The 23624-nt window shown below is 46.3% G+C and overlaps 1 protein-coding gene across 4 annotated transcripts in view; it reads left to right on the top strand.

Annotated features, from left to right (window-relative positions):
• PTPN3 (protein tyrosine phosphatase non-receptor type 3) overlaps positions 1-23624 on the top strand; it is a 1694656-nt gene that overhangs the window by 341425 nt on the left and 1329607 nt on the right. The gene's annotated exons all lie outside the window — the stretch shown is intronic.

The following is a 23624-nucleotide window of genomic DNA, read 5'->3' as shown; positions in this document are numbered from 1 at the left end:
ACAGGCTCTGAAGCCAGCTGTCCTCCCCTCAACTCAGCTCTGGTATTCTGTGCACAGGACTTGGTAAAAGAAACATAGAAAAGACTGCTGCATTCACCAACTTGCAGTGCCTAGTTGGTAGCCATTAATTCCTTTTAGAAGGTTGCTCTTGTACTTTTTAACATACAAATGTCTAGTCAATTGTGTTGTATAGAAACAAGTCCGATACTTTGACTTTCTGCAAATTATGTGGAAAGCATCAAATATTTGCTGCGCCAATGGTGATATGACAGTTCATGATACCTGTGATAGTGTAAAAAATGTCTGATGCCATCTCTCACATCACGAGTGTCACAATTCCTAATGCTGGCGCTGGATGCCAGCAGTCTTCTCAAGTTCCTCTTTAGAGCCTAAAAGGCTTGGTCCAGATATACAGAAAAGTACTCTGAATCAGACCCATGAGAAATTAATACAAAGGGGACTTCAGTACTTGTTTGTACCTTTTATGATACCTACACCGGCAAGGATTAGCACATGAAAAAGTATGCATATATAATAAACTACTTCAGGCAAGATATGTGCATAATAAAATAGGGCTTCCCAGTACACCTGTGCAGATGGAAACAGCGACATAAACAGATAGCCTGGGCCATATTTAATCTGATCTGGTTATTTGATTCCCTATTTTCTGTACTTTCTTTCTTGTGTATGAAATAGTTTATTAATCACCTAGAGGCATGTTGATGAACTTGCTATGAAACCCCTGTTTTCTAAGAACTGTTGCACTTCTTACATTTATTTTCCAGCAGTCATTATAGCCAAGTTTGTTTCAGATTCCTTATTGAAACAAATTATTACAATTCATAGTAGTCTTCTGTTGTTCATGGCTTTTATTCTGGGCAATATATTTAAACATGGAACAGGATACAATTTCTCACAACCTGTACGCGAGGTTGTGCTTCACCAGCGGTTGAATCCGGAACCAGGTGCCCAGTGGCAGTAGCTGGAATTGAGAAGGAAGCACACAAAGCAGAACACATAAAAGGCGAATAAAAACTTGAATCTTGGATGACAAACCCAAGAGAACCCAGACAGGATCACAGACAAAACAAAGATGATCTTGGAGGGTGAAGCCTATCAACACTCACCTTTGCCACGCACTGTTTTTTGGCTTCTACCCCCGATTAACAAAAAGCTGCTGCTCTTGGATTGCCTCCGGGTGTTTTGCACAGTATAACCACCATCCTGGAACTGGAAAAACAGAGTTAACAGCATAGTGGATGTACTTGCTTTGCTAAAAAATGATGATTACTGGATAGCTTAGAACCCGAAGGCCACAAGCCGGCCCTCGCCCCAACACCTGCCACCTGCCACCCGCACACCGACAAAGACTGTCTGTTATTTCATTGGAAGTAATTTATTTACAAAGATGGGATTAAACACACACAGTTAAATTTTAATTAAACATTACATCAATAAATTCATAAAATTTCAATAAAAGATTCATTCAATCAAGTCATAAATCTTGCTAACACCCCAACATCTGAAAGGATCGCTTTGCGTCCCGAACTTCCGTTGGACCACGCAGGTGAACCATACCTCACATGTATCCCTGGGGGGCGGTTCCCCACACTTCACTGTCCCTTGTCCTTGTGTTCCGGGTTCTGCCCCCTCCCCAAACACCAATCCGTCGTGGGGGTGTAACTGGGCGGCCAGGAGCGGGAGCCCCATGCCCCCCCCCAGCGATCTGGGCATCCTAACCTCACAAGCTGGTGTGTACATCCGCAGGTTGGTTCAGGACTGCAGGATCCTACCTTTGGTGTTATCCAAGGGACCCTGCCTTGGGGACCCCTCTGTTGCTTAGGGTGACTTTAGTATCTCCACTACTGCTACAAGGGCGACCAGGGGCCCAGAGGTCCTTTGGCCCCCCCCCCTCCCAAACGAGCTGTGAGAAAAAAAAGCCCAAATGTCCGTGATGAAATGGTCCGTGCCCGCATCAGATAAATGCACCCCATCTTTATGAAACATGTCTGCACCTTTTAGCAGTCTGTGTGGGATATTCCGTAAGCGGCCTGGACTAGGACACAACCTTGAGATTTCCGCATTGAGTCGCTGTATGGATACATTCATGGTCCTAGATTTAGTGTTCAGACCCAAGTTGCGACGGGGTACCATATGCGACCATGCGATGGCAGTGTTCGGACATTCCTTGGGTAACAGGGTGATTTCTGTTAAAATCGCTTCTCTGAGAGCTTTAAACCCCAATTGAGCCAGGTCATTCCCACCTATATGTATGATGATGAGGTCCGGGAACTGGAGTCCCTTGCACCCTTTCGCCATCTTCACCAGTTGCTGCAGATGAGTGACTCCTAGACCACCAGTCCCACACCACCGAAAGGCCATGTCTTCAATTGCCGCCGCCTTAGGCTTATGGAGCAGTTGCAACCTGTAGGCTGCCCGCCGGACAAAGGAGTGCCCGAGCACCCAAACCACATGAGACGGCATAATACTGAAACAAAATAAACCAGCATGAATAACAAGCACCCAAAGGATAAAAAAACAGGCATGTGTACCACTTATCATTGCAGCTCAGGCCGGATGTAACGTTTATAGCAATTGGATGACCATCTATCAATTGTCTTCACTTCTTCAGGTGACATCCCAGCACCAGCTGCTAGAGTAGCCGCCCCAATCTGAAATGAATGCGGTGAGTAACCCTGTGAATCTACCCCAGAAGCCTGTAGTGCCGCTGTCATTACTGCTGAGAACTGGGTACTGTGATAAGCACTTCCCGTTCTTATGAAGAAACAAAGCTGGGGCCCTAGTGGCTGGGCGACCGCTAGGTAGGAGCCCAAGCGATCTACTGGGTACAAGGGGGAGCCGTGCGCTGCGTTGAGTTTAATGGTCGCCCCTCTCCCTTGTTTATCTGTCTTGGATCTTTGTAACCAAATAGTTACACACTCTGGGCCCATACGTACATCAGCCCACTGGAGACCCCCTGTAAAATCACCCTTGGATGACCCCACTAGTTCGCCCACGCGGAAAGCACCATAAAAGGCTGTAGAGAATGCTGCCACAAATAGTGTTGCCTCAAAGGGGGAATAACAAACTTTCTAGAGGTTTGCAAGGAGCCCCCCTCCCCAAAGACGTGAGCTGTTAGGGGGCGTCTAGTGTCCTTCTTTGCGCCATCTAGGTGAGCCCACCCGGCCAACACCCTCCTAATGATAAATGCGTTAAGCTGGGTCTTCTGATTATGTAACTTTGCCAAGAAGCGAATAGCAGCAAGGTTAGCCCTCGCGCAAGAAACTGGTTTTCCTTGTTCCTTATGATGACTTAAAAAGGAGCAACTGGCCTGCGTTGAAAACCATTCAGGGATTTTGAGAGTGCTAAAAAACATTCTATATTGCTTAAATGATTTCTCGTATGACCCCCCGTGTGCGGGTTGCTAGGGACACTGCTACTAATTCAGGGAGAGGGTGGGACTCCAGTCTTCCACAGATATGCTGGGAACTCCGTCATCTTCTCCGCCGCCTGTGCGTGGAACCTCTGAAAATCCTGCATCAATGAGCGAGATAAAGCATCAGCCGCATTGTTATGAACACCAGGGACGTGTCTTGCACGGAAGGTAATATTCAGTTTCAGACACATTAAGACCAGATGTTTCAGTAATTGCAATACAAACCTGCTAGAAGAACCCTGCCTATTAATGGCCTCCACCACTGCCATGTTGTCAGACCAGAGTATCACTGATCTATCTTTGAACACCAGGGCCCAGATTGTGACAGCAACCAAAATGGGGAATAACTCAAAGAATGCCACATTCCTAGTGATACCAACGTCATGCCACTCAGCCGGCTAGTCTCCTCTACACCAATTGGGGCCAAGGATAGCCCCAAAACCAACACTACCAGCTCCATCAGTGAACTGACCCAACGTAGATCTGGAGACTGGGCGGGGTGGCAAAATGACAGCCCCATTGAAATGTTGCAGAAAGGAAGCCCATATTTGTAAGTCCTCTCTGACCTCCAAAGACAGCCTGGTGTGATGATGCTTCTCCTTCAGCCGAGCCATAGCCTGGCAATGGACCGAGAAAAGGGGCGAGCCATGGGAATAATTCTTCAAGCGAAGTTGAGTTGCCCCACTAAAACCTGCAGCTGATGGAGGGTGACTTGTTTCTGTGCTAGGACTGTGTCAATAGAACTTCTAAAGGCCAACAACTTATCTAAGGGAAGGTGACACACACCAACAGCTGTGTCTATCTCAATCCCGAGGAATGTAAGGCAGGTCGTGGGCCCTGATGTCTTGTCTGGGGCTAGAGGAACACTGAATTCTTCAAACATGGTAGTCAAGGCCCTTAAGGCCCACAAGCATCTCCCTGACCCGGGGGGTCGGGGGCAAAACCAGAAAATCATCTAGGTAATGAATCACATCCTTGTGATCAGTGCGTTTGGTGAAAATCCATTGCAACATGGAACTAAACTGCTCAAAATAACTTCAGGACACACTACAACCCATTAGCATTCATTTATCATAATAATAGGACCCTGCAAATTGAAAGCCTAATAGATGGTAATCATCAGGATGCAGTGGGAGAAGCTGAAAAGCAGATTCTATGTCAGTCTTAGCTAGAAGAGCCCCTCGGCCCAGGTCACAAGACTTCTCAAGAGCCTGATCTACCATTGCAAAACAAACTGAGCATAGTTGAGGGTCAATTGCTTCATTCATTGAAGACCCTCAGGGAGCTGAAAGGGTATGGATTAGCCAGAATTGCCCAGGCTCCTTTCACTAAATGGGGGAGAGGAGAAGGGGCCCGCCAACCTGCCCAACATCTTTTCCTTCTCAACCTTCTTTGCGACCACTCCCGGATATCTCCGGGCTGACAATAAATTAATGCAATGAGGGTTAGGGGACACCCCGAGGGCAGGGATCTTGAAATTAAAAGAGAAGCCTTTGTACAGTAATTCTGCCTTGTCCTTATTTGGATTCAACTGTAACCATAGGAGGAATTAATCAATCTGTATTGGCAAGGCTAGTTCAGCTTGAGGGCTTACTTCCCTCCTTACCCTTCTCCTTGGATTTCTTGTTGCATTTGAACTCTGGGTAAGAAGGGTGTTCAGAAAAGGAGAAGTTGTGTTTACATTTGCAGGACCCTACCAGGCGTGAGCACACCTTACTGTTGAATGCCCAGCAAGAGCCCTTTTTTTCCACTTGAATATTGAGGGCGAAAAGGCTGTTTCCCAGACAGCTTACTATTCACAGACTCCAGCCACACATTTACAGCTGTCTGATCCCAGCCTATATCTGGATCCTCAACCTTAGCCCACCTGAAGTTCCTATCCTACTCCAGCGATGCATTACCGCCATACACGCGGTGAGCTTTCAATATCTTACTTATTATAATAGAAAATTATAGATGTTGCCAGATCCGGTTTCTTTTCAAACATTACAGACATGTAAAAATTAAACCCAAATAACCAATTTGTTATACTCTCTTCGACTCTGTTTTTTTTGTTTACCATTGGTAGAAGAGGCCTTCCCCTCCTTATCCTTCAAGTCCACCTCTCTTCTCTTAGCCCTGATGAGCGAAAAGATGACAACAAACTCCCCTTTCCAAATGTATTTCTTTTTTCTTTTACCTCTATAGGGACCTGCGACACGAGCTTTCCTGGCCGGGATAATAATGTGTCTTGGCCGGTGCTAGTCAACAAACCAACACCCCCTGACTTATTTGTGTTGTTGTCAGTGACCTTACCTTTGTCCACGCTTTTGGTGGGAGGGGACTGCACGCCCCGTGACGGGGTCTCACCTTACCCTACAGTACCAGTAACTGATTGCCCATTAATGTGCACTGCTACAATTGCCATGATCTGGGGCTTGAGTTCGCCTAAGGTACTTTTTGCAGTATCTTTAGGGGCCCATGGGACAGTTGGTGGGACAGAGGCAGACTAGGTATCCAGGATAGACAATAGCTGAACCGCTGACAGAAACGCCTGTGCGGTCGCATCCTGTGTAGGTGCCTGAGCAGTGGAGGGTGTGGGAAGGGATGCACTGCCCTGCACTTGGAAGGCGGGAGTAAGAACCGGTTGCGCTGTAGTCTTCACCCCTTGTGTGGCAAAGGGTGTTGATAAAGCTGACAATGCCTGCCGTTTATCTGTTAAAATGGACATAACCCCCTGATCAGGTGCAGGAACCTCCCTCACTTCTACCCAGGGTACCTCCAGTGTATTGGACTGAGGCCTGGCCATCCCCAAAGTGTCGCCTTGTGGTGACTGCACAGGATTAGCAGGGACTGAAGGAACTGTGGAAACATGCTGCACCACAGGTATGGCTGGAACCTGCCTCCTAGCTCCGCGCTTTACAGGGGGGAAAACAGCATGGGGGAGAGCGCCTAGGGCGGTCGCCCTCTGCCCCAGTGTTTTCCCTGTCCGATGCAGAGTCCCCACTGTCTGACTCCCGTGCCCCTAATTTGGCCAAGACTAATTTGAACAATTGCGACAATTTAGGATCCTTCCATTTTCTCTTTCCGACTCTACTACGACTTGAAGCCATGACCTCAAATGCATGCACTATAGTTGTGTTTCAACAATGAATTAACTAGCTAGTGAACTTGCCAAATGCACAGACTACTATTATATATCTACAATAAATTAACTGTATAAAAACACGATATTAACGTTTCCCCTCCCTGTAGATGTGCACTTACCCCAGATCCTGAAGAGCGATCTTGGCCCGGACTGGGCTGACATTGGTTGCATAAATGCCAATGCTGGTGAGCTGCCCAGACAGGTCAGGAAGGCATGGGGTGCAGGGGTAAATCTAGGGATCGCTTTATCCTTGAGGGCAAATTACTAACTTCTTTTGTAGAGCGAGGGGGTGAGCAGGGAAGGGGCAGAAGGGGAAAGCCCAGATAAGGCCTCTCTAAAATTCCCCCGAGCAATAGGGTGTCAAGTGCGGCCTGAAATCAGTGGTGCACAACAAATCCTGACCGGAAAGGCCCCGGGGAGGCTGCACAAACCCTCTGGCTTGTAAATACCCAGGCTTCTGACAAAATTGCCCCTATCCTGGGACGAGCCTAGCAGGAGTCCGACGAGGGGACCCAGTTGAGGCCTTCTAAACTGCCAAGTGTTGCGGGCCCAGGAGGGGAGTTCCAAAAATGCCACTGCGAAGAAGGCCCCGGTGCGACGTGAGGCCTCGGCGGGAGATCACCAGTGCTGACGGAGATACCTCGGCTGTAGATCTGTGAATCCGTATAAATGGCTCCTGGATGTGGCAGGTGCGGTGACCACGAACACCAGCTGTTGCTCCCTCGACGCACCTCCAGGCCCCCAGCTGCCAACGGCACATCCACGGAGAGGCCGGGGCCTTTCTGGGGGGCGCTTAAGTACCCACTCATCGGATACGGTGCCGGCAGCCGCACCGGGAAATGACGTGGCCCGCACGACCCCTGTAGCAAGCACTTCCGCCCTCGTACCTTGCGAGGTGGGAGGGCGGAAGTGCCCAAGGCCAGCCAACGCACAACTAGTGTGCAGTGCTTGGGTCACGGTGGCCCCCTGATCTCAGAGCCGCACCGCACCCCCCCCCCCCCCCATTTGGGGGGACGCTCTACCAGAAGAAGTACAAGCCCCACCAATACACTCTGCAAAGCAGGTCACCACAACCGACATGAACAAACTAAGTACTGCCTTGGTCTCCTTACCTAACTTCATGCTCTGAGCTGAGATGTCAGTCCTAAGCAGCCCCAGACCTGAAAATGTGAAGCTACGTAAAGTGCATTGGCTATAGAGTAATGGTTACATAGATCAACATAACTGGCAAGTGTTAAGTGTTAGTGTTTTTTAAGCTTTGGATCACATCCAAAATCTCCCTTTAACTGCAGATTTAGAGAAAAATGCATGATTTTTTGATGTACATTATTTTATTAAAGTAAAGAAAAGTAATGTTCCTTGACATGTTTTTAGCATATTTATTTCATTTGGTTATATTTGTTGGCCCCTGCCACACTGGGCACCATTACCAAGGTGTGTCCTTTGACTTTGCCCTGCTCTGGGGGGCACAGTTTATGACTTCTGCAGTGCTTTCTACCCAGTATGAGCCCACTGGCCTTTACTGAGCCCTCTGAACACAGAGTGGGGCTATTGATCTTGCCTGGTTCCCAGGTCTCCAGCACCTGTTCAGGATCCGCAGGCTCTAGATCTAGCCTTCAGTACATCCTGTTGCTAGCCTGTTTGTCCCAGAGGCATAGGCCAAGATTTCCAGCCATGCCCAGCAGGCTTGTAATGCAGGATGATTTTTTGTTCTACCCTTGCCCCATTCCACCTTGTACCACAGCCCACTGGACTTGCCACGCAAACTTAAGGGGACATTTGTAGTTTTCTCTCCCCAATACCCATTGAATGCAGGGCAGTGCAGTGTGGATTTTTGCAAACTGACAAAGTATGGTTCCTTTGGCTGTGCCTTGAATTAGGTCTCTCCCTTCCTAGCCTTCGAGTACTGGGAACATACTACAGCGGCACCCACTGAGTTAATCATCTGCCTTAAGTCATGGACTACTTGGAGCGCCACTGCCCACACCTTGTGTTTAATAGGGATTCAACCATACCCTGCAGACCCTGACAACATGATGCAATGTTTGGCCACTTTCTATGCTTTTTCCACCAAACTCTTCTGAGCATGGTTGTTGTGCTGCGTTTGTGAAATCTCACTTGTTAGTAATCCCCTTTGTGAATTTTCATATGAAATATTTCGTGAATCTTTTCTGTTGCTTCCTCTACACCTTAAACAGTTTGTATGCAAGATTCCAGTATCAAACTCTAGTGGACTCATTTGGTTGTTTTAATGTTTTGAACAGATTTCTATATAGGACCAAACATATAGGCAATTAAAATGTTTTTCCAAGACGTTATGTGATACCAGTACATTATGTACCAGCTTCAACTGTTAATTGGGAGAAGACATGTGCCTGTGCACAGTACATACTGTTAATAGTGCAGAGTTGGCTTTTGGGTTGGGGTTGTGACTACAGAGTAAATGGCAATATTGAGACCATTTCACCCTGTTTTGTTTCTAAAAGGAACGATTAGCATATTGTCCGTGGATTATTATTTGTCTCCCTGGCTGAATATAGACTTTTTTGTTGCCCGAGTGTTGTTTTCTTGCCCTGTAAGAACAACCCCAGTGTACCATTTAAGTGGGTTACCCACCCAGACACTTCATCCCTCACATTACCAGGTAACATTAGTACGAAAAGGATGTCCATGGTTATCATAGCCTATAGGCAGGCCCTGAGACCATGGCAAGCTTCAGGCCGTCAACACCCTGTTATGCATAACCCATGCCATTACAACATCATTTTAAGCTCAAAGCCTACCAGACTGTGCAGCCGCCAGCCTTGTTTAATACATCTTGGGGACATTTACAAAGCTTTCCTGGGAGTGCATTGGGCATGTTTAGCATTTGTTTTGTGGTTTGTAACTCACATTTTCTGGCTTTCTCTTTGCTGACTTTGTTTTAGGCTGTCCAAGGTGAGTTTGTGCCTCCCAAGGAGCAAAGCCTTTTCATGCTAACTCCCCTTTGTATTCTTCCATGAGGTCTCCTTTCTTTAAACAGGCTTTTAAATCTGGTTCAGATCTTGTCACATTTGCTGTGCGTTCAAAGACCAAGGTCAAATGTCAGGCTTTGTCTTCTGAGAGAGCCTGGTGTTTGCTTTTCTTTCTCTGACTTCGAAGTGACTTGAATGATCACGACAGCTGAGGAGCCCTGCTGGCACCGTTGGTGGGCTTCTCACCGGGTCGAGGTCGCCAGGTACCGAGGTCACTTCAGGTGTTGGGTCTCCTGACTGCAGAGTCCTTGCTAAATACTTTGTTACTGTGCAGGTCCGCTGCTCATGGGAATCTGAGTCTTTTTAGAAGGCAGGCAGGCATTCTAGATTTCTTAAAGCTACAGCTGCAGGACGAGTCTTTTTTGTGCAGAGTCCGGTGAGGTTATCAGGAAGTCCGGAAGAGCTGGTACTGGGTCAGCTGCTTCTTATTCCTCTTCTTCTGCGGGGTCGACTCTTCTTTGTCCTTCATCATAGGTAATCAGAATCTGAGTTCTAGGGTTCAAGGGTGCCACCTAAATGCTCAATTTAGGGACATTACAGGAAATGGCAGGTGATAGCCAGTGGGCTGACCACCTTTAGGGCACTGAGAAGTGGGCATAACTTTAACCTTAGTGGTCTAATTCCTTCCAAGCGAGATGGAGGAATTTTAAAAGTAGTGTCCCCTTAAGCGCGTCTCCCATAGGGGTGGGCTTGGCATGAATTGGGCATTCCTCCTAATTTAACTAATTTTCTTGCAAGTGCTGCTTCCAAAAGTGGGGTCAGAACAGGGTTGGGGGGCACAGTCAGTTCTGTCATCTGGAGAGGCCTGGGTTGCATTTCAAAGGTGGCAAGGCCTTTGAAGCTCCCTGCCCAGGAAGGCCCATCCTGCTCTAGGCGAGGTGTTATCGCCTCCACCCAGAGCAGGCCTTTGTTCTGGGCCTCCAAGAGCATTAGCCGTCATCTCAGGGGGCCAGAACTCAGTCTAGGGTGGCTGCACTGGTTTGTACCAGTGAACACACCATTAGCTGGGTAGGTTTTCAGTGGGCACCTCCACAGTGTCCTCTGTGCGAATTGATAATAAATCCATCACTGGGGTCAGTGAGGGTTTATTATTCTAAGATGTTTGATACCAAACATCCCTAGATTCAGAGAAGCCATCATGTAGCTGGAAAACTTGTAATGACCAGTGTCCAGCAAAATGGCTTCCCGATGCACATACTTTATCTCAGAATCAACAGTGAAGCAGCAGGGGCATATCAGCTCATGTATATATGCCCTCACATGTGCCTGGATGCACCCAGCTTTAGGGGTGACTTACACGTGACACATTTAGTGATCGGGGACCTGGCACATAGGGGTGTGTGACAGGTCGTATTTTCAATTTAGCCTTCACCAACACATGCAATCTACAGTGGCAGCACTGTGTGGGTTATGTGAGGAGTCCCTCGGTGTGGCACAATTGGTACTGCAGCCCTCAGAGAACTCCCTTAGTTCCCCAGGCCCTAGGTACCAGGGGTACCATTTACGTGGGACTTAGTGGTAGCTAAAGAGTTTGCCAATTGTGCTAAATAGCTGTGCAACTGTAGGGAAAAGAGATCTGGCACAGGGGACCTGTATAGCAGAGACCCAGTGCACTAACTGTCAAAGCCACCTCAGAAACCAGGCAAAAAGTAGAAGCTGACAATGTCAAAAAGGGGGCTTTCCTACAGTAACACTCTAGGATGCTGCACTGTATGCCTTTGAATTCTATGCCGCTGCACTCTGTGCCACTGCACTCTACAATAGTAGACGCCAGTGCACTTTACACCAGTCAACTATTCTGTGCCATTCCACTGTACTCTGTGACTTGACTCCACTCTATGCAACTCCACTCTACCACACTTCTGTTCCATTCTACTACACTCCTCGCCATTCCACTCAGACACCCCACTACATACACTCTCCTTTACACCACTAACATTTAGCCATGCTGAACAGCAGCCACGCTGGTTTACAACATGGCTAAAATACATTGGCTAAGCCAATAGCTGTTGCACAGTCAAAGTCTGTTGGCTTTGCTAGAGCTTGTTTCCTGTATGAATACCCCCTTCTGCCAATATTTTGGGACCTAAAAATGCTACTTAATCCTATTAAGTGGTCTTCAAGGGAGCCAGACATATTTCTGATCTTCAAAAAGATGCCCCCCACATGACATGCAAAATTATTTGGGCAAGGGGAACGAGCCACTACCTTCATATCTTTAGAGTGAAATACAAACGTTGATTTGTTTAACCATACAATGCTAATTTAATATTACAGAAATAAACTCGGAACTGGCACTCTTCCAATTACCTATTCCCCTTCCATTCACTCAGACCTATGTTACCCATATTTTTGAGAAGCTATAAAAATATGTGAACTGTACTTCTAATCAGTAGCAACACAGACTATTCAATATGTTTATCAATCACCTGGCCTAAAGTTGGCCAGTAGAACATAAACACAACAGTTAGTGCGCTACCGCTTCCAATAACAAATACCACTGGAAAGCGCAATGGCAATAGAAGCTGAATTTACAACTCAATGGTAGCCTTCTAGTAGAAGAGCTGTCTAGGTAGACCGATCTCTGCTGGTAGCCAGATACATCAGTAATAGAGGTAAAACAGCGAGAGTGGGATTAGAAGTGGACAGTGGGCAGGAGGTAGAAGATGGTAGCATGGAATACACTGGTACCCGTGAAATTGCCAGGCATGCATACTGTCCATAACTACCAGTTTAACATTGCAAAGGCACTTTAGTTTACTCCAGCCATAATATTTAATTTTCAAGACTAATCCCATCAAATATGTTTGGGTTTATTTGTATTTTTTTTTAAAGATTGTGTCATTTTCTAAAAGTGCTCGGCTGGCCCAGCATTGGAGTCACCATAAATATTGCATTATAATGTAAACTATTAAGCTCCAGAAATATGTTAATTACTTGCACTATGAGAATTAATTTAATACGAATTTCAGTTGTTTGCTTGTGTAATTCTAGTTTGGGAGTAGAAATGAACAATGTCACGAACATAGCAGCTGCCGAGTGTAACAGTGTTGTCAGAAGGTACTGGGGCAGCACCTTTGCTGTACACAAGGGTGGGGTTATCAATTTAGTTTTTTATTGCAGTTAGCCAAGAAAGTACAATCTTATCCTGCTTGATTGTCTGGGCAAGCATACACAAAAATGAGAAGCCAATCTATGGGGAAATTCTGTAGGCTTTTTCAGGAGGGGAGGAGCTCAAATGTCGTTTAGAGGAGTTTGGTCTTGCCGCATTTCCTAAATGTGAGGATGTTGTCTATTGAATAAGGAAGGAACTTCCAGCAAGAATGGAATGACCGGCCACCAAATTGTCTCTCATTGTGAACAACAAAGCAGTTTTGGACAGCCAACCTTGGGGATCGGGCTGGTTAATAAGGTAGTAGTAGGTTGGTGAGTTAACAAGGGCCAGTAATGTATGCGCAGAGCTAAGATGTTGTCACAAGTGCTCTTGGAGTTTTCCCAAGATTTTTTAGGCGAGGCATGTATAGTATATGCCCACAGGTTCCGACCTATATGCCTCCCTTACCAAACACTTCTTAGTACAACACTCTATATTTCACATACAAAACATTACACTCACGCCCAACCTTGAATAAATGCTCAAGAATGCCGAGCATTAACATTCATGTGACCCTACTCATCATTGCAGTCCACAAACCTTTCCTGCACTCGATTGATGAAAGACACACTGATCATATACTCAGTGCTGTTAAGATAGGTTCAGAAAGTAGCCAACTGCATATGCTTTCACCAGCTGACTAACGCACACACAAACATACATCTGTTGGACCTTGGGTATGTATACTAAATAAAATGGTCGATATATTACCTTGGCGCGGCACTGTAGCCTCATCGTTTAAACCCACAAATTCTAACAGTTTTGTCTGGCAAGGACACATTATTTCACCTTTACTGACGGCATGTTTCCACAAACCTGTTCACACTTCTGACTGTGCTGAAACTTTTTAAACACTTGGAAAATCATCCCTCATTAGTAAAACATCAGAGTGTCATAATAAAGCTAGATTGTGCTCCTAGACAAATGAAAAATAAACTGTGAAGATTTCCACTCTCACTTCTAGACGTCTACGGGGATTGCTTTAATTTAATTGTCGCTGTACTCTCTATACATTAGCCGTGCTGCTTAAGCTTCCAATTTATTTGTCACAGTTGGGGCGATTCATTGTATGCCTACTCAGCAAGGGCACTTTTCTACCTATCTATTTCTGTTAGTGAGCATGAATAGAAGACGTGTGCAGTTGTATGCATAGCATAGTAAACAGCTGTATAGGAAGTAGTCCTGTATCTTACAATTAATAGGCCCTTCTCCAGGACTTTATGGTGGGATCTACCTACTAGGAAGCAAAAATATCATAAAAAGGCCATTTAAAAAGCGAGCCACAGAACGTCGCAGACATAGTTTATTATATCAATATTACAATATCCAGAGGTTGAATCTCGAAATGTAGTCCCCTATTCCTTTACCCCCAAAGGAGGGTAAAGGAATACAGAAAATGTTGGACAATTTTACTAATGAATAGTTTCAAAAGACCCAAGAATGACGCTGTTCATATGTTTTTCAGAAGCTCACTATTCTGTATCTTGAACCCAAGGACAAGGTTTATTAGTATTCACCTTTGTTCTTTTATAATCTTGGCTTTGAGGACGCTGAGAGTTTGAGTAATGGGGCATTCTCACATGGAGTCCTGGAAGTAGATGCTAATTAAAGCCTCACACTATCCATTTGATTTATGTGGCCTAAATCTAAATTTGAGAACCACTAATTAAATATGGAGATGAAGTTTGACTGAAGACTCAGAATGTCAAAGGAGATAATGGTAGCTATCATACTAAAAGCAATAAGAGTGGGTCCCGGAAGAAAGCCAAGATGGATAAGATCATTTGTAGTACTGCTTTATCTGGGCCCACTCCTGCATCCTTAACGATGTAGGAGTTTGATGTTTGTGGCTAGTAGCCCCTGGTGAGTTGAAGACACCAGGAACCTCAGACGTCTTCTGAGGCAACCCTGCAAAGAATAGCTAAATGGGATTTATAGGTAGCTAATTAAATACAAACCCCTTGCTGGGGCGTCAAGCTTCCAAGGCACTCGAAGCTGTGAGGCACGTTCGCAGGGACAGCGTCTCTGCTGTAGTGAGGTTCCTGACCCCGTGGATCAGAGAGACGCGCTATGCACATCAGTTACAGGGAATCAGCCCTCTGTGGGTGACAAAGCCTCACTGACTGCACTCTTGTTGCCCCGAAACAACAGGGAAACCTGCGATTGGAGTGCTGAATGTGCTCCAGCGGCGCGTTATACACAGACGTAAACAGACAAGGAGATATCGCACAACAGTTAACAGAAGCAAAAACGAGAATAATGAAATAGCTTGTACTTTCTGTTAACAGGAAAGAAAGAGGAATTGCCAAACTAAGGGGCTGGCTATATGGACGTTCATTGGTTGTTGCTTTTATTTTGTACTCCTTGCCCGTGGAGTTATGGGAAAGGTGGTTTTCTTTGAAAACTGCAGAAATAATAAAAAGGAAAGAAAGAAGAGCCTAATCCTCACTACCGGTACTGACATAAAATTGCTAAAGCTCAATCAGCATTGGGCAATTGATCACAAAGGGACACCTGAAAAGCCGATGGGCGTAGGGCTGGGGAGGGGGCTCTTAACTCAAATGATGTCATTTATAAAGCCTTTATGCACTTTAAATAGGAAATCTGTTGAGTGACAGTTGCTATGAATCAAAACAAGGGCTATGGCCTGGTTAAAATAAATTAGAGTAGACTGTTGGCACTTAGAGATAGCAAACTCTAGTCTACTGTGTGTTCCAGTTCTCATTCATGATCATCATCCATCCTTCCATCCATCCATCGTAGTCTTAGCTCTCTTGCTCAGCAGTGTGCATGACAACCATATGTTATTGACAGCAGCGGACAAAGCACTCAGACCAGAATAAGGAAACCACTTTCCTTTTAGGTACATGAGAACTAGCAGTGGCCTCATAAACCTACATATTACCAGAAAAATGTGTGTTTTGCAGTGTTGTGCAGGATGCAGCTAGGATCTTTTTTAATGGAATAAAGTGTCCTTGTGGTTGTTTTGGAATTGTATTTATATAAAGGTGAGGTTTCACTCTACATTCAATACTTGTAGGGCAACAGGAAGATGTAGCAGTGGTGGTGAAGGGGGTGGGCTACAACTCTGCAGCACTCAACATTTTAGAACATACCTGTGCAGTTCTTTATTGACATTATGTATTGTTGATACACCGTGTTGTGTGACTTGGTACAGAGATGGAAGCTTGAGTAGTGGGGTGGCTAGGATTCTGTTTACACACACCGATAATTTTAATCAGCCTGCACCAGATGGGCCTTGCTTTAATGGCGAGGTTACCATAGCGGATTATTTCAGGGTTGCTTTATGTCATTTTAGTATTCACTTGCCCCAAATTGAGTTGAGTTCCTGTCCAACTTACACAAAACAGCATCCTAACTGTAGTGGCTATCCCGGCTAAAAGCAAACCTTTTAACTGTCTTAGAGGGCATTGCCTACATTTGAATCATAGTCATCCTCTGAAGATGTCAAATGTATCTCATTAACCCCTTCGCTGCCAGGCCTTTTCCCCTCCTGTGCCAGGCCTTTTTTGCCTATTTGGAATAGTTCTCGCTTAGGCCCTCATAACTTTTTGTCCACATAAGCTACCAGCGCCAAATTTGCGTCCTTTTTTTCCCCAACATCCTAGGGATTCTAGAGGTACCCAGACTTTGTGGGTTCACCTGAAGGAGGCCAAGAAATTAGCCAAAATACAGTGAAAATTTCGTTTTTTTTTTTTTTTTTTAAATGGGAAAAAAGGGCTGCTGAAGAAGGTTGTGTTTTTCCCCTGAAAATGGCATCAACAAAGGGTTTGCGGTGCTAAAATCAACAGCTTTCAGGAACAGGCAGACTTGAATCAGAAAACCCAATTTTTCAACACAATTTTGATATTTTACTGGGACATACCCCATTTTTACGATTTTTTTGTGCTTTCAGCCTCCTTCCAGTCAGTGACAGAAATGGGTGTGAAACCAATGCTGGATCCCAGAAACCTAAACATTTCTGAAAATCAGACAAAATTCTGAATTCAGCAATGGGTAATTTGTGTAGATCCTACAAGGGTTTCCTGCAGTAAATAACAACTGAAAAAAATAAATATTGAAATTGAGGTGAAAAAGACAGCCATTTTTCTCTACGTTTTACTCTGTAACTTTTTCCTGCAATGTCGGATTTTTGAAAGCAATATACTGTTAAGTCTGCTGGACTCTTCTGGTTGCGGGGATTTATAGGGCTTGTAGGTACATCAAGAACCCTAGGCACCCAGAGCCAATAAATGAGCGTCACCTTGCAGTGGGTTTTCATTCTGTACTGGGTATACAGCAATTCATTTGCTGAAATATAAAGAGTCAAAAATAGGTATCAATAAAACCTTTGTATTTCCAAATATGGCACAAGATGAGGTGTTGAGGAGCAGTGGTTATTTGCACTTGTCTGAATTCTGGGGTGCCCACTACTAGCATGTGAATTACAGGGCATGTCTCAAAAAGACGTTTTTTTTACACACTGTCTTATATTTGGAAGGAAAAATTGAATAGAAAGACAAGGGGCAATAACACTTGTTTTGCTAGTCTATGTTCCCCCAAGTCTCCCGATAAAAATGGTACCTCACTTGTGTGGGTAGGCCTAGTGCTCGCAACAGGAAATGCCCCAAAACACATCGTGGACACATCACATTTTTCCACAGAAAACACAGGTGCTTTTTGCAAAGTGCCTACCTGTGGATTTTGGCCTCTAGCTCAGCCGGCACCTAGGGAAACCTACCAAACCTCTCCATTTTTTAAAACTAGAGACCTAGGGTTATCCAGGACGGCGTGAATTTTGGGGCTCTCACCAAGTTCTGTTACCCAGAATCCTTTGCAAACCTCAAAATTTGGCTAAAAAACACTTTTTCCTCACATTTCGGTGACAGAGAGTTCTGGAATCTGAGAGGAGCCACAAATTTCCTTCCACTCAGCGTTCCCCCAAGTCTCCTGATAAAAATGGTACCTCACTTGTGTGGATAGGCCTAGTGCCCGCGACAGGAAATGCCCCAAAACACAAAGTGGACACATCACATTTTCTCAAAGAAAACAGAGGTGTTTTTTGTAAAGTGCCTACCTGTGGATTTTGGCCTGTAGCTCAGCCGCCACCTAGGGAAGCCTACCAAACCTGTGCATTTTTTAAAACTAGAGACCTAGGGGAATCCAAGATGGGGTGACTTGTCGGGCTCTCACCAGGTTCTGTTACCCAGAATCCTTTGCAAACCTCAAAATGTGGCTAAAAAAACACTTTTTCCTCACATTTCGGTGACAGAAAGTTCTGGAATCTGAGGGAAGCAACGAATTTCCTTCCACCCATCGTTTCCCAAAGTCTCCTGATAAAAATTATACCTCACTTGAGTGGGTAGCCCTGGTGCCTGCGACAGGAAATGCCCCAAAACACAACGTGGACAAATCAAAATCATCAAATAGAAAACTACCTGTTTTTGTGGGGGGCACCTGCGTTTTGGGTCCTGGGCTCAGCAGCCATCTAGGGAAACCTACCAAACCCAGACTTTTCTGAAAACAAGACACCTGAGGGAGTCAAGGGAGGTGTGACTTGCGTGGATCCCCCAATATTTTCTTACCCAGAATCCTCAGCAAACCACAAATTTAGCTAAAAAATCAAATTTTCCCACATTTCTGTGTGGGATCACTGCACCGAGGAAAATTTCCTACCACCCAAAGTTCCCCTCAGTCTGCCTGTAAAAATGATACCTCACTTGTGTAGGTGGGCCAAGTGTTTGTGACAGGGATGAGCCAAAAACACGTCGAAATTGAGGGGGAACCAAAGTGGGTCCAAAAAGGCAGTTTGAAAAAAAATCATTTTTAGGCTGACAAGTGCAGCAGAAATTTTATCGGTATAGATGAGACAATGCTGGGTGGTAGGAATTTTGTGCATTACTGCAGATTCCGGAAGGTTCCATCACAAAAATGTGGGAAAAATGTGTGCTTTCCAGCAAAGTTGCTGGTTTGCAGGGCATTGTGGGTAAGGAAATGGTGCGGGGTTCATGTGAAGCACACCACCCTGGAATCAACTAGATGTTTAGTTTTCAGATGTGTCTAGGTCTTGTGGATTTTTCGACATGGCAGCGTCCCAAAGTAAAAAAAAAAGTGCAGCCCTCACCATTCCTAGTGGGACGATTTTGAGAGTTACCAAGCTCTCATGGCCCAAATGTAAACCAAAAATAATCAGATGTCCTCTTGCTTGCCATGGGATAAGATGTTTTACTGTGCGGGGGAGAGATGAAAGACTGTTTGCCCCTTCAGTTCGGATGGGGGCATAACAAGGCCCATACTGGTTGGTAGCAACCACCCCACTACTTTCTTTTATTTTTTTATTCCCTGGCATCTAGTGGACTTTCTGTCCCCCCGGGGTGTGGATCAGGGGTAATTGCCCAATCTGATCACTGGTGGGCAGAACAACTTTGGCCCCATTTATTTGGGGTGGGGGTATGGCCATACCCCCAACCTCTTATTTTGAAAAAATCTTCCCTGGTCTCTGGTGGGCTTTCTGCCCCCCTTGGGGGCAGACGGGTCTTCCAAAATAGGCTAATCTTCCCCCACGGGCGCAGTTATGGTCAACAGTAATGTGCCCCCATGGTGAGAGACCCTTGCCCAAGGGGCTGCCCCTCCAAACAAAACACACACATACACACACACACCAATCCATGGTGTCTAAAGGTTTCTGCCCCCTTTGGGGGCAGATTTGCCTAATAAAAATAGGCTGATTTGCCCCCAAGGGGGGCAGAAATGGCCTAAATACAATTTGCCCCCCAGGGGACCGACCCTTATCTAAGGGGTCGCTCCCCATACATAAAAACATAAAGTTAATAAAAATATATATATATCCCTGGTGTCTAGAGGTTTCTGCCCCCGCGGGCAGATCCGCCCAATTATATTAGGCCGATCTGCCTCCAGGGGGGGCAGAAAAGGCCTAAAAATATTTCCCCTCCCCCTCTGGGGAGCGGCCCTTGCCAAAGGGGCCGCTCCCCTTATGCGTTAGTATAAAAAAAAAAATCCCTGGTGTCTTGTGGTTTCTGCCCCCCTGGGGGCAGATTGGCCTAATTATATTAGGCCGATCCGCCCCCGGGGGGGCAGAAATGGCCTAATAATCATTTGCCCCCCGTGTGCGACCATTGTCTAAGGGGTCGCTTCCCAAACATAAAAAAATAAAAGTCAACAAAAACAAAATTATCCCTGGTGTCTAGTGGGCAGAAATGGCCTAGAAGTTTGCCTCCGAGGAGTGGCCCTCGCCCAGGGGGCCGCTCCCCTTACTTGAAATAGGCCACACAAAATAATATTCCCTGGTGTCTAGTGGTTTCTGCCTCCCTGGGGGCAGATCGCAAGGCCGATCTGTCCCCAGGGGGTGCAGAAATGGCCTAATAATGATTTGACCCCCCCCCCCCCCCCCCGGGGCAGAGATGGCCTAGAAATAATTAGCCCCTGAGGAGCAGGCCTTGCCCAAGGGGCTGCTCCCCTGACTTCAAATAGCCCACAAAAAAAACATTCCCTGGTGTCTAGTGGTTTCTGCCCCTCCTGGGGGCATATCGCAAGGGGGCAGAAATGGCCTAATAATAATTTTCCCCCCCTCCCTCCCCCCGGAGCGACCCTTGCCCAAGGGATCGCTCCCAAAACATAAAAAACAAAAAACAAAACAATAAATAACATTTTCCCTGGTGTCTTGGGGGTTTCTGCCCCCTGATGAGGTCAGACGCCACGGGGGAGGGGTTACGGGGGGGCGGGGTGGAAGGGTAAGCGCTTTCCCTTCCTAGGGGAGGCGTGTGCCTGGCCATCGGGGGGAGCGCAGGGCGCAGGTGTTCCCCCGGGGGCCCCTAGCAGGACGAGGTGATCTCGTCCAAGGCACCGGGGAACCAGCGCCTTGGACGAGATCACTTCGTCCTGGGCACACAACGGGTTAATGTCAGTGTAGTCACCTGTCCTGCAAACCTTCTTACCCCTTCAAAGTTGTTTACCTATATTAACATCAAAGTGATCAGTGTTCACAAGTGTCTGACTTCACTTTCTTTTAAGACTTAATAGATACGCTGAGAGGTACATTGATGTACTGGCACATGTTGCCCTGTGCTCAGTCAGTACTGTGGTCCTGTTTGCCTCTAACAGTAAGAAACTGCACTGTGACACACCTTTTTGTTTCTAAGCTTTGATCTTGGGATTAAGGGCTGTTCACCAATCTCAGCTCCATCTGGCCCGTTGAATACTCTTTTACTACTTACATTCACTGAATAGTGATGGCAGGTGTGGGTTTTAGGAGTCATAGGAGAGCAGTCATAAGAGGACATTATTGATATCTTGCTGATATAACCTTGCACTTGCACACCCCCACTAGCAGGAACCAATGCATTGTTACTATAGGACTTACAGAGAGTAGTATTGTTTAGACAGTCCCAGTTTGAAGACATATTCAGTGCAGCTACTGCCTGTTTGTTTCGGCTACAGGGGGGATAGGAGTCACTAGGGTTAGTATGAGTCCTGCAAAAACAGGTGTCCACCCCAGCCTCCTCAGGTGCACTCTGTGCCCTAGCAATAGTGTCTCTCCTCCCCTCCCCCTCAGAGATACAGAGCCTGCTGGGAGAAGTGAGCAGGGATGTAGGAGAGTCACATCTTTCTGATTTAGTTACCCCCCACTGTTTGCCTGTGTCAGTTGTTTAGACTGTAATACACTGGGATCCTTCTTATCAGGACCCCAGTATATGTGCTCTCTCCTCTAAATTTCACTGTAAGGCACCCCTCTGGGAGGTCCTTCAGCCAAAATGGCAAGGTGCATGTCCCTAAGTGTGAAGGTACCCCTGAATGAGCAGGGTACCCCTCCAAAACCCAGACTCCATTCGCTGGGCATTGTAAGTGCGAATAAGCCATCTTAAGGTATGTATTGGACACTGGTCAACAAGAGTGGTCCACCTACATAAAGGCTTCTCCGAATGTAGGCATGTTTGGTATCAAACATGTTGGAATCATGCAATTACACTGATTACAGTGGTAATTGCATGATCCTCTGTACTCTGGAGGTTCCTGAGAGGACCCCCCAGTTCTGATTGTGCAGCCTTACAGGGTCTGGCTGCCAGTCTGTGTGGCTACCAACCCACCGGACACTGTTCTGACCTCCTGCTGTTGAGCCTAACTCAAGCAGGGGAAAGCAAAGGATTTCCTGCAAAGGAGAGGTGTGACCACCTCCCCCTTTGAAATGAGTGACTCTGGGCTGGGGTGGCCTCTGAGCGCCACCAGATTGCTCTGAAGGGCACATTTGGTGCCCTCCTTGCATAATCTGGTTTGCACCAGTTCAGGAACCCGTGCTTCCTGCTTTGGCACGAAACCACATAAAAGACAAGGGAATGACCCCCACCTGTTCAGCTCCTCATCTAGGGAGGTGCATGGAGCTCTGCCAGGTGGCCACTTGATTCTGCCATCTTGAAAATACGATGTGCAGAGGCCCTTGGGAGCATCTGACTGGTTAGATGAAGCAGATGACATCCCTGACCCCTCTGATAGGTGGGTCACTTCAGGGAGTGACCAACCCCGTTTTAGGGTTACTTAAGGGCTCCCAGAGGGTCGGTCCTCAGATTCATCAAGCAAGACTCTTCAAGGAACTCTCTGCAAGATGCAAGACATCTTCTGCTCCTGGCCTCCAGAACTGCTGCTGGTCTGCTTTTGGAACTGAAACAAGATTTATCCAGTTTGAAGGGCTCCCACTACAACATTGTTTCTCCAGCTTTTGCAAGATTTTTTCAACATCAAAACCTGCAATCTTTCTGCATTTGCAAAGACTTGTTGGTGGTCCTGCTGGCCACTGACCCTCCTGCAATCCTGTAACAGTTCATTGGCAACTCCAAGGATCTTCTGTATCCCCCTGGACTCTGCATTTGAACCTCTTCCTTCACCGTCCTTCAGTAATTTCACTTCCAAGAAGGTGGGCATTGCCTATTTGCACCGCCTGGACATCTCCAAGTGGTCTGGACACTGTCCTCTTCTTTTTCAGGTTCTCCACATCTGGAGTCCACCTTTTGATTCCACCAGCCTGGTCCACAGGTCGCAACAGCAGCTGGACAAGCGATGCCTACATTGACTTCAACAAGGGTTTCCGACACCACTTCACCCCTCTGAACCTGGGCTCCCTGGTGTAGGTAGTCCAGTCTTCTGGGTATCCACGGGTGAGGGCACTCTCCAACCTTCTTTATGCTAACTGGTTTTCTTGGGATCCAATGAGAAGGGTCCTGGATTCATAGAAATCCAACTGCAGTGGTCCTATGTTAGCCTAAAAAACAGCTCTGCACCTGGGCGCTTGTACGATTTCTAGTACTTATCTCTGGTAATTTCCTACTCCCCCAGCCTCTGGGATCCTAACACAATTACCTTGGTTGGGCACCTCCATTCTTATACTACTTCGTTAATATATGGTTTGCCAATGTTGGAATAGCTTTAGTGTTGTGATAAATAAACCTTTATTTTTGCAGCCCCTGGTGTGGTTCTTTCTTGTAAATAGTTACTGACTGATTATTGTGGTATTGCAAGTGCTTTACACTCCTCCTAAATGGGCTTTAGCCGCTCACCACAGCTACCCCTGGAGAGCTTTTTCTATCTGGACAACTGAACACTATCACTAAGGGTTCCCCAGACTCAGTATAAGGTGTCACACTATAGGTTTATAGCATAAACTGAGCCAGACTCCTACAAGGGGGACCAACTCAAGGCCCGAAGTCCAGATGCAGAATTGTTGCAGAACAAAGTACCATTTGTGTTGAAGAGACTCAGGTGGGTGCAGTGGCACTGTAGACAGGTGCACTTGGGATAGTGTCACCTGTATGAAGGGATGCAACAACAGGCCTTTAGACCTGACAAAGATGGAATGAAGTGTATTGCTGTGTCCCAAAGAACCAC

This window comes from Pleurodeles waltl, chromosome 2_2 (assembly GCF_031143425.1).
Source record: "Pleurodeles waltl isolate 20211129_DDA chromosome 2_2, aPleWal1.hap1.20221129, whole genome shotgun sequence".
Lineage (NCBI taxonomy): Eukaryota > Metazoa > Chordata > Amphibia > Caudata > Salamandridae > Pleurodeles > Pleurodeles waltl.
This window is presented reverse-complemented; position numbering and strand designations above follow the sequence as displayed.